This window comes from Triplophysa rosa, linkage group LG2 (genome assembly GCF_024868665.1).
Source record: "Triplophysa rosa linkage group LG2, Trosa_1v2, whole genome shotgun sequence".
In the NCBI taxonomy this organism is placed as follows: domain Eukaryota; kingdom Metazoa; phylum Chordata; class Actinopteri; order Cypriniformes; family Nemacheilidae; genus Triplophysa; species Triplophysa rosa.
This window is the reverse complement of record NC_079891.1, coordinates 23,639,946-23,652,236: the sequence shown is the minus strand read 5'-3', so window position 1 is coordinate 23,652,236 and position 12,291 is coordinate 23,639,946.

Below are 12,291 nucleotides of genomic sequence, written 5' to 3'. Positions count from 1 at the left end.
CTGTTAAGACAAATGGACTGGAGGAAATTTTATTGTGTGATTAATTTAGGTCATAGACTGGCCAGGGGAAAAACTGTTTTTGCTGTCTTAGGTTGACTAATCCCACTTTTCTTTGAGGATTTTGTTGCGGAGTTCACCTGGTGCACTAAAAATCCCTTTAAGCGAGCATTATTGGAATACAAATCACTTTCATGGACTTTCGACCGTCTTACCCGAGATATTTGTGATGTTTCATAACTCTCCACATCTCTCCCTTTCAATCGAGAGGATTAATCTGTCATCTCTATCCCACAAATCCCCGTCGGTCTCCTACAGTTTATCAGTGGGCAGCTATCCCAACATCCTCTGCTCCTGCATCACAGAAGAGTCTGCTAGAGCCAGAACTCTGAAGCTAAAATAAGAGCTTGAAGGGACTATAGGAGATGTCCCACAAGAGACGGAGTATAGAATATAAAATAAAAGGCTAAAAACTGTGAATCTACATTTAACATAGTGTTCATTTGAAAACAATACTATCTGGTATAGTTACAGTATAAAATACTATTTACTGTTTTAAAGAAATTTCTGTCGTCATTTACTCACACTCTAGTTGATCCAAACCTGTATAAACCTTGTTCGGTTGATCACAAAGATATATATTTGGGAAACTGTTAGCAACTGACCATCATTGACTACCACAGTAGGAAAAATTTCAAGTCAAAGGTGCCCCAGAACTGGTGGTTTATAAATATAAATGTCATTATACAACATTTTTTTCTACTATGGTAGTCAATGATGCCCCAGAAATGTCAGTTGCTTACATTTTCCCTAATATCTTTATTTGTATTTAACAGGTTTGGAACAACTTGAGGGGGAGTATTTCATGACCAAATTTTCATTTTGGGTGGAGTGTCCCTTTAAGAAGTTGCGCAAGGTCATATCTAATTTTTATAAAGCTGTACAACTCATGGGTTTTATTCCCATAAATAAATGTGTTGATAAAATGTAAAGACAAAAACTACATTTGATGAAAGCATAATTTACAGCAAATTTATGAATACATTACATCGGCGGGGTGTCCGATTTCTCATAGCCGTTGTTGATGTTCAAATCACCAAAACAGACACACCCCTACCCCCATCTTTCGCTTTCGTCAGCGCTCGGCTCGGCTAATGTCCGTCCTGTGCACTGTGCACCTTACTGCTGATTGGCTACAAGGTTGTTTTGGTACTCGGCCCGACTTGTCTCAACGAGCATAATTCGGAAATCGGACACCCCGCCTTTAATGTACAAAAAACAATGCTTTAGGTAACCACAAATTAGTTTTGCTGCATTAACCATGGTGTTTTGTAGTAAAACCTGGTTATAAAAAAAGATAATCAATACAGCATATTCATATGAGAAATATAGAATGCTGTCTTGCTGAATGCTGGATAAATCTCTATTAGTGGGCAATTACCATGTATAATCCGAAGCGAGTTGTCATCGACTCTAAACCTCAGTGTTGGGACCGTTGTTATGCAATGCTGCATGTGTGTTGATGGATGTGAGGACAGTGAGGTATGAAGCAATCTGTTCTTTATCATGGTCCATCTGTGTGTTTTGTGGTACCAGCGAGTGCTCTCGCTCAGAGCTTGAACATTCAGGTCTTGACAGATTGCTCGAGTGTGGGTCATCCTGACATTATCACTAATAAACCAGAAACACTCCGTTTACTGTATACCATAAGTATCCAAGCTGATGGATCGCTGTGTAAAATGTGTGTGGATATTTTGCTGAAGAACTAAATGAAGCGGGTGTGGTGCAGTATGATACGATAAGTTGCTGTCATCATTTACTCTTCCTGGAAACATCTTTATATCGCATGAACAAGTGCAGCATCAGTCCTCACTGGGAACACACTGTTCTTCCTCTTCTGCCCCTTTCCCTACTTGGAGTTTCTTCACCTTTTCTTTGCTATTAGGGGTGAGAATAGCTCAGAGTAAGCCATTCTGAGTTCTGAATGGATGAGCCGTGTTTGAAGCTGTTGTAAAATGACTCTAAATGCACACCTGTATGGCACATTTTCTATGAATATCAAATTTATATGTCTCCTAGCAGTGGGGGTTTGGTTTTGCAAGCACCCATTAAAGTCGTATTTCAGAAAAACACCCAAAATATATATTTTTTTAGATTATATATCCTACCTCTTTATACATGTGTCCTATGTGATAAAAAGTTTCCTTCTCTTAGCATCTGTCAGCATCTCCTTTTCTTCTTTTTATATACTGTCAGTCTTTGGAGACTGCCTACCACGTTAAATTTAATTTGCTTCTTCCATCCGACTCCACCGTCTCTTTGCTTTGCCCACATGCTGGTTGCTGGCAGTTTAAATGTTGTCATCCCAAACAGGAACATCATACACAGGTGTGTGCTGAAAAAACAAAACAGACGCTACCGTGTGGCGACTTTTGCTAAATTTACACGCACGTGGACACCGAGTTCCGACCGATGCGCAAACATCCAGGTGTGTGCCTGCGATAGTCCCCTGTGGAATACCCCACAATGTTTGAGCTCCATTCACGCACATACACACTTACACCTCGGTGTGTTATATTTAGCAGGAAAAGCAAACATAGTGTTTCTGCTTTGGTTCAGATAAAGGTGTAAATCTATTTGGAGCACATCACAGCACTGCATCTCATTCAGAGCCTTCATGCCCACCCAATGCACTTAGTGCACCCAAAGACAGTAATATGCATCCCTGATATGAAAATATGTAACATTTACATTTTTGTTCTAATGCTTTCCAACCTCACAAACGTATGCATTTCTGCATTATTGATATACGTATATGTTGATATATAAATTGACTAGTTTACTAATTTCAAAGATATTTTTGACTAGTGATAAATGTCCCAAGTGCTAATTTAGTCCTTATATCATAACATTACCCACACTGTAAAAAAATCCTGTAAAAAATGACATTTAATAAACTGTAAAATAAAAAAAATCCCTGTAAAATTGCATGCTTTCCCTGTTTTTCCCAAAAAATTACGCTCTTTTGACCGTATTTTCAAAAATAAATTGTAAAAATTTTCCCCTGTTTTGCCTGTAAATTTGTGGGAGTTTTTTGTCATTTTAAGTTTTTCAAAAATACATTACAGTGCATGGAAGCTTGATCTCTTAAGCACCATGGGATCACCGCTTATGCTTATTAGCCTATGTGGAAAAATGGTGAGGCTATGTGGATGGAGACACTTGATCTTAGCAGCTGGGCTGCCCATTTACAGCTTGCTGAATGATTGAAGGTAGCTGGCAGCCATACAAGCAGAGGTGTAACAGGAAAGAATGTATGGAAGTTCAAAAATCATGCAGCATATTTGGGCATGCTTGAGGAAACATATGGCAGATGTCGGTAGCTGTAAAGGAGGGGATTTGGAGACATTCAGCCGTGAATATACTAGAGCCTGATGAACGGCTGAGGAGAATGGTGTTTGTGGAGAGATCCTTATTTTCTGTTGTTTACAGACAAATTTGACCATATTTCTAAAATCACTCTGAAACAGAATGAATGAATGTAGTTCTTAATGACAGATAAACAAAAAAATCAATTTAATGTGTATATAGTATTACAAAGAGTACTCCACCGCTCATCCCTCCCTTTCAAAGCACTATGGTGGCTGACACAGGACAAAGATGTTGTTAAGTTTTTGCATCATTGCAGAAGGAATTAACGTATTTACGAAACGCACTCTGTGGAGCAGTTTGTCCGTTTATGGCTACTGTAGAAACAACATGGCAAATTTCATGAAAGGGGACCCGCGGTATATGTAGATAGAAAAAGGTCATTCTAAGGTAACAAAACATAGCGCTTCATTATCTAAGGTCTTTATACACATCTGAAGACTAAGTTATGTATATTATATTGCGTTTCTGTCAATAGATCCTCCTAAATATTCCATATACCTTCAACACGTGACTTTAGAAAGAGAACACAGGCAAATGGAAGTATGGCACCACGCCTATTAGATTTTCATGAAACTTGTGGATAGTATGTTAGAAAAGAGTACAACTAATAATTTCTACCATAAGTAAGTTTATTTTCAGTCATTTCTTCACTAACTGCCCTTTTCCTCATTCCTCTGTTACCTCAGTCATTTGATTTTGGTTCCTGACACCACTCATTCATTATATTTTCCAGTCAGTTTCCAATCATTCAGGTAATTTTATTTTTTGTTAAATGTGTGTGTGTGCTTGTAAGAAAATGAACAACTGTGAACCTTAAAGTAAAGTGAACACTGTGTCCTTTAAGATTGTTGCATGAGGAAACGAACGAAAGTGGGATCTCAGTTGTTATTCATGTCAGACTGTTTGACAGTAAAAACGGACACACACAATAAGACCTGCCCTGAGAGTTGCATCATAGATTGTTAGAGAAGCCACACTGCAGGACAGCATCTCAAATCTTTGACACTGGCAGAATTTAACTGGATCTTTTAGGACTTTCAAAATTTGTGGCCAAAATGGTACATTGTGTACCCGGCTTAACTAAAGGCCATAATGCTTTGACACAGGCATATCCCTGGACCTGAAAAACCCTAAAGTTCAGAGGTCAAACAGCTAATCAATAAAATAAGAAGGGGCCTTGCCCTTTTAAAGCCCTTAATCATTGGATGCACCACTATTGTTTCTGTAGCCAAATTTGTCTCAATTGATTACTGGGACTATTTCTAATTTCATATTACTGAGGCAATGATTGAGTAGTTGAATGGGTGACACTATCTGTGTTTTTCTTTCATTGAGAGATTTTCATATATTATCTGTCTGTTTTAACTCATCCCCGGGTTAACTGTTTATTGTTCCTCTCCTTCCCATTTGGTCTGTGGCTTCTACTGCGTTCCTTTCATGTTCCTCAGTCAAGTACAGACTACACGAGACTGCTGAGAGTGCATTCACACACACTTCCAGAATAGCCCCCCCATTTACTCCCACTGATGTGTCTTATTCTGGTGCTGCAGTATTAGAGGGATATTTTGCTGCAGGGGTGTGTCAAGACATTGTAAACTGTTTCCTTTTCATTTGGTTCTGTCTTTGTCTCTCATGTCTGTCTGTACGGTTATTTAGCTCCCAGGCTGATGATTCACAATTATCATAATGTTGTTTTATCAAGTAATTCAGACCATTTAAATTTTGTTGTGTGACACCCAAGTGATCCTGAATTAATCCTGAATTAATTACATTCCAGTTATGTAATAAGAGGAGGTTATTCTCGTTATAAGTGATGTTGTTGACACATTGGTCTCAGTGTAATCAGGGCCGGCCCAGCCTCTGTTGGTGCCCTAGGCAAGATTTTAGATTGCGCCCCTCCTATCCAAAATAAAAAAATATATATGTGAAAATTAACTTTTTTTAGAAGCAAAATTCATATTTATTTTAACATAACACGAATTGTGATTAACATAAATAGGAAGTAAATAAATAACAACTAAAAATATTTGTAATAAAAATGTTTCTAATTACCTACTCATCGTTTGAAAATAATGCACTGAAAATAAAATAAAACTGATCGTTTTCTCAATAATACTATATTTGAAAATTCGAAAAAATGAAAATTTGATTATTATTATTATTTAGATAAAGGTTAATGACAACGTTTTTTTTTTACATTTTGTAAAGCTCTGCGCAAATGCTGTAGGGACACAAATAAAAACGTATTGTATTGTTTTGGATTTTCTTAAATAAATGGCATGGCCACTGTGCCAGTAAACACTTTTTGCAGTTCACTTAGTTGAAAGCAGTCAGCACGCAGTGTCAGTGTTACCAGTAAAATGGTTCTAAATAAGCAAGTGGCTCTGAGCAGGATTCGAACTTAGAACCGGTAATGAGTCCAGCATGGGAAGCAGGCGCTTTAACAACGAGGCCACAGTCTAATGAAAGTTGTGGGAGCATCTCTTGAAGTCGGGGAGTGAAGTTTACCTGCACAGATCACACAACCTGCATAATTAACGTGTTAAGATTATCAATCAGTTAATCGTCTGGTGCCCCTCTGGTCACTTTGCACCTTAGGCAACTGCCTATTGTATGTCGCCTATGCTACGGGCCGGCCCTGAGTGTAATGAGGCTGGAAAGAGGAGAGATGGGGTTGAAGGACCTCTAATCCTGGTGTGTGGAGTCACTGCACTCATCCATGTTGCTCAACCAGAAATCCACTGAAAAACACATGGCCTTAGATAAACAAGAACACAAAATGTCTGTAGTGACCTCTATCCTCAAGTGTTCTCTAGCAAATGCCTTATTTGCATGTAGATTTTATAGCACATTTACTCGGTGGACATTTGGTATATTAAACCTATACCTATATATAACCTAGAGTATGTTTTTGTTTTGGAGGTAAGAGTGAAATCAGAGATTTTAGAGACATATAAAACATGAGAACGGGGGCTGCCATTTACAGGTCAGAATTTAAACAGGTGGCCACAAACACAACCCATTGAGTGCAGTAAGAGGTTTATCTAAAACATCTAAACAAGAAAGTCAGTCGTTACTGCAGCTGTATTAACATAGAAAAACAAATATGCAGCCCAAAATAAACTCAACCATCGTTTTTCTGTGTAAAGCCATGCAGCTCTAAATTTTTTTGCTATACCTAAATATCATGAAAACCCAAATGCTTCAACCAATGTAAACAGCACTAGCTATATTTACTCTTAATGTTGCTATCAGAGCACTGAAAACCAAATACCTATTTTAAAAAATTCAAAATATTTAATCTTTTGAATCTTATGTGTATAATCATTGACACAGACCTAAAAGAAGAAAGAAAGAAAGAAAGAAAGAAAGAAAGAAAGAAAGAAAGAAAGAAAGAAAGAAAGAAAGTAGGAAGGAAGGAAGGAAGGAAGGAGAAATAAATAAATAAGGAAGAAAGGAAGAAAGAAAGAAAGAAAGAAAGAAAGAAAGAAAGAAAGAAAGAAAGGAAAGAGAAAGAAAGTAGAAAGGAAGGAAGTAGAAAGAAAGAAAGAAAGAAAGAAAGAAAGAAAGAAAGAAAGAAAGAAAGAAAGAAAGAAAGAAAGGAATAAAGGAAGGAAGGAAGGAAGGAAGGAGAAAGAAAGAAAGTAGAAAGGAAGGAAGACAGAAAGAAAGAAAGAAAGTAGGAAGGAAGAAAGAAAGAAAGAAAGAAAGAAAGAAAGAAAGAAAGAAAGAAAGAAAGAAAGAAAGGAGAAATAAATAAATAAGGAAGAAAGAAAGGAAGGAAGGAGAAAGAAAGAAGAAAGGAAGGAAGGAGAAAGAAAGAAGAAAGGAAGGAAGGAGAAAGAAAGAAAGTAGAAAGGAAGGAAGGAAGGAAGGAAGGAAGGAAGGAAGAAAGGAAGAAAGAAAGAAAGGAAGAGCTGCATTTCTTATTCAAACTACTAGGAAGGAAGGAAGGAAGGTGTATAATCATTGACACAGACCTCCATTCCTGCACACTTCCACCTGTGTGTCCAGCACTGAAAGAAAGAAAGAAAGAAAGAAAGAATGAAAGAAAGAAAGAAAGAAAGAAAGAAAGAAAGAAGAAAGAAAGAAAGAAAGAAAGAAAGAAAGAAAGAAAGAAAGAAAGAAAGAAAGAAAGAAAGAAAGAAAGAAAGAAAGAAAGAAAGAAAGAAAGAGCTGCATTTCTTATTCAAACTACTAGGAAGGAAGGAAGGAAGGTATGTGTATAATCATTGACACAGACCTCCATTCCTGCACACTTCCACCTGTGTGTCCAGCACTCAAAGAAAGAAAGAAAGAAAGAAAGAAAGAAAGAAAGAAAGAAAGAAAGAAAGAAAGAAAGAAAGAAAGTAGAAAGAAAGAAAGAAAGAAAGAAAGAAAGAAAGAAAGAAAGAAAGAAAGAAAGAAAGAAAGGAACGAAGGAAGAAAGAAAGAACCTTGAGGTGTACTTTGAGGTGATCTAAGGTTGAATTCAGTGTTAGCATTCAGGCGCTCTGCCTCAGCACACAGGCGTAGTGTTCTCCTCTCCTCATGAGAGAAGGAAGCCATTTGTCATGTAGGAACGTTTTGGCATAGCCAGAGACTGAGAGATTTCTCTTGTGAATGTTATTGTAGCATTAAACAGTAGATAGAAAATGAGTTCAAAGAGATGTCAGTGTGGAAAGCCGGGTGACTGAGAAAGTTAGGCTGTCCTTTAGAAATGGATTCTCGACAAACCAAATCCTCATAGTCTGCAGAAGATTAGATCAGTACAGTGATGCATGAATGATAGTATATAATGATCATGACCTCTGCTGATAAGAGTCACACATCTATAGTGAAGCATATAAATTCTACATGAACACTGATTATGTGACATTTGCACATCCAAATAATGGTAATACTTCACATTTAGATAAGTGTTTGTATTGGATGCAAGCAGTGCTACTGTCTAGAAAATGTACAGTTGCCTTTTAAACTCAAGAGACTGATGGCAGGATAAAAGCAAGATGATCTGTATTTTCTGATGGGATTGGAAAATAATGGTATGCCTTGAGAATGTTAAAGAGATAGTTCACCCAAAAATTTTATTGAACCTTATACACATCCTAATGCCACCCTCACCTTGTTACACTTGTGGTGTTCCCAGGTCAAAATGACCCGCCTACCAAAGAGAACTTATAAATCACACGTTATGCAATTTTATCACCAAATATTGGATTCAATCTTTTGTCAACTTGTTTTAGTTCATTTAGGACTGGTTTTGTGTTTCTTTTTTGAACTGATTAATCGTAGGCCTCATTATCTGAGTTTACGCAGCTTAGTTATGCGCGAAAAAGCATTATTTGCGTATAGTACTTTTGCTAAAATTTAATTAAATATGAAAAAAATCCACTGTTTATCACACTACTGTACTGTACACAATGGTCAGATTTGACACAGAAACAGCATAATTGTTACTTCACACCTTTATTCAGAAAATAAAATGATTTCAAAATAAAGGTCCTGAGTTTTTTGATCTTCCACACTTACAGTGGCCGGTCATTTTGCCTTAGCTCAGCTCAGTAAAGCCTACGATTAATCAGTTCGAAAAAGAAACAAAAAACAGTATTAACTGAAGTAAACAAATTGACAAAAAGATTGAATACAATATTTGGTGATAATATAGCATATCAAGTGATTTATAAGCTCTCTTTGGTAGACGGGTCATTTTGAGTGTCAAGTGTGATTCTGTGCCATTTTGTACACAATTTTCAAGTATTTCAAAACAGACTTCCTGGTGTAACAAATTAGTCTAGATTAAAGCAGACTTGTTTGAACAACAATGCAAATTTTGGTAATATTCTATTTCATATTGCCAAAATTATTAAAAAAAGCTTTTTCCAGTCAAAGACTGAAGTGCTTAGTCCTATGATTAATCCGCTTCAAAAAGAAATGCAAAACCAGTCCTAAATGAAAGAAAACAAGTTGACAAAAAGATTTAATCCAATATGGTAATATAGCATATCGGGTGATTTACTGTATACGGTATCTTTGGTAGGCGGGTCATTTTGATTCTGTGCCATATTGTATGAAATAAAAGCATTTCAAAACAAACCTCCTGGTTAAACATTAAATTAGGCTAGTGTGAACAGCTGTGCAAATTTTGGTCATATTTTATTTAATATTGCCAAAATTATTCACCAAAAAAAATGCTTTTTTCAGTCAAAGACTGAGGTGCCTAAACTCAGATTAACTAGGCCATACTTAATCTGTATGAAAAAGAAACACAAAACCAGTCCTAAATGAAAGAAAACAAGTTAACAAAAAGATTGAATCCAACATTTCGTGATAATATTGCATAACAAGTGATTTATAAACTATCTTCAGTAGCCGGGTCATTTTGACCCGGGAACACCACAAGTGTTGTGAACACAGCAAACGGGTTAATGGAAATAATAAAGCCAAGGGTTCATAATGGTATTTTTATGGAACCCATTAGAATGTCTCCTTTTTTCAGCAGGGATTCCTGTAATGTTGCTCTGACACAAATTGAAGTTTGCTGCACAATCTAGAAAAAAATCCTGTTGGACTGTTTTGTAAAATGTATTTATTTTGTGTAAAAGCATTTGTTAAATGTTAAACACATTATTATCCTAATAAATAGTCCTAATAAATTAAATGTAAACATAATTAGGCTACCTGAAACATCTTCAGAACACATTCGTAAACGTTAAGCTTAACTTTTTAAAGCTACTGAAGTCAAAAGCATAGGACTTCGGGCTGTTCGTAATAAATAACAGAATGCGCACTTTGTATCGTTCATCTTCCGGGCAATCTTCCAGCTGTGCTCATATGTCGGGTAAGATACATACATGCTCGAGTTGGTCGATCCCGCTGCAGGGGCCCATGAAGCGCGGCGAATGGTTCACGTGTCGCATGCTGCGTTCATTGCAGTAAAATGCACGCGCTCAATGATGAATGGAAAACGACCATCGTAAATGAATTAGCGCAGGGAACGTGAACTCAAGACTCAAGAGTGGCGCGGATTAGTGAGATTGGTCGGTGTGGAAGACACGCGTGCCTAAGCGAAAATTCACCAATAGTCCCACTGTGATTGGGTTTATTCCGATTAACAGATGCAAAGCGATACGCTTACAATCCATCATATAAGCATAAAGGCCATTAAGGATTTAATTATCCCCCAAACACACACTGTGTTACAAAAATTTCACAGTGCCACACATTGCACTGAACTACGCATGTCCCATTTAGATTCCTTAGCAGATTAATGCATTCAAGGTGGCATAAAATTAAAAGTAATTTTTAAAATGGCAATTAATTTAGCATGTCACGTCAGTCTGAATTACCAAGCATATAAGATGCTTAATTGCATTACTGCACATTAATGAGATCTTAATGATGGAAAATGTGGTATTGCTACTTACCTGTATTCCCAAAGACTCTTCTTGTATCTTTATTATCATCTGCGCGCGCACGTGTGTGTATTCTTTTAATATGCAGCCAGCTGTTCATATTCTGAGTTTAGAAACAAACCAAAATAGCAATTCTTCTTTTCATGAGAGAAATACGTTTGGATGTTGAAAGAATGATTTTGGGAACGGGTTTTGAGTTTGTCCCCAGGGCTTTTTTAGACTGATTGTACTCATCTGTTATTCTCTGCCTTTTCTTTCTTCTTTATTAATGAGGGAAGATGGAGACAGTGGCTTTCCCTCTAAATTTAATGAAGGGATGTTTTAGGCTAAGCATGTGTTATTTTAATCCCTAAATGCACAATTAAGATGTGTGTTTTGGGTGCGTGGTGCTATTCTTAGCGTTGACCTTTGCATTGGTCTCTTGCGTTTGAGGAGGAATAGCAAATACGCTGACTGCACTAAAACGTGCGCAGAATGACTTAATTCATAATCAGACAGCCTGCCTTCAGAACTCATTAGCTTTTTAGTTCTTGTCCTTTATGAATTGAGTTTTCCTTGTGTAAGTGCGGATTTTTAGTCCAGATTAAAGGGATAGTTCACCCAAAAATAAATAAATCTGTCATCATTTATTCACCTTCGAGTTGTTCCAAATCTGCATAAATTTCTTTGTTTTGATGAACACAAAGAAAAATATTTGGAAGACTGCTTGTTACCAAACAGTTCTTTGACCCCATTGGCTACCATACAAATTACTTTATATTTCCTTGTTTTGTTGAATACAAAAGAAGATATTTTGAAGAATGTAGGACTGCAAACAGTTCTGGGGCACTTTAGAATATCATTGCAATTTTTCCTAGTATGGTAGTCAGTGGGGTCCAAGAACTGTTTGGTTACAAGCATTCGTCCAAATATTCTTCTCTGTGTTCAACCAAACAAAGACATTTATACAGATTTGGAACAACTAGAATTCATGACAGAATTTTCATTTTTGGGTGATCTATCCCTTTAAGACTTTGCACTAGACATGGGTGTCAGATTCGTTCAGGTGACAGCTAGATGATGTGTTAACATGACATTTTTATATCAGATTTTGACAGAAGTATGTAATATGTACAAAAGTATATTACATTAAATCACTAGAATATATTTAGACTCTTAATTGTTTAAAATAAAATAAAGTAGCTTGTCAAAAAAACGACTGACTTCATTTGCTTCATCAACTATTTGCTTAAAGCTAGAAAAATCCCCTGTGTTTTCAGTCCACATAGTGTCCTAAAAGTTTCATGGAAATAAACGGCAGCATTGACTTTCCTGTCGAGTATAAGGAAACATTATATCCTGTCTACACCCTTGACTTTCCTGTCTGATCTCCTCTCTTCTGTGTTGACTTTGTCACAGTTTTCGCTGCATGGTGTCATGTCAGAATTCAAAGTTTGTTTGGCTAGTGCATTTATGTCAATTCATGAGA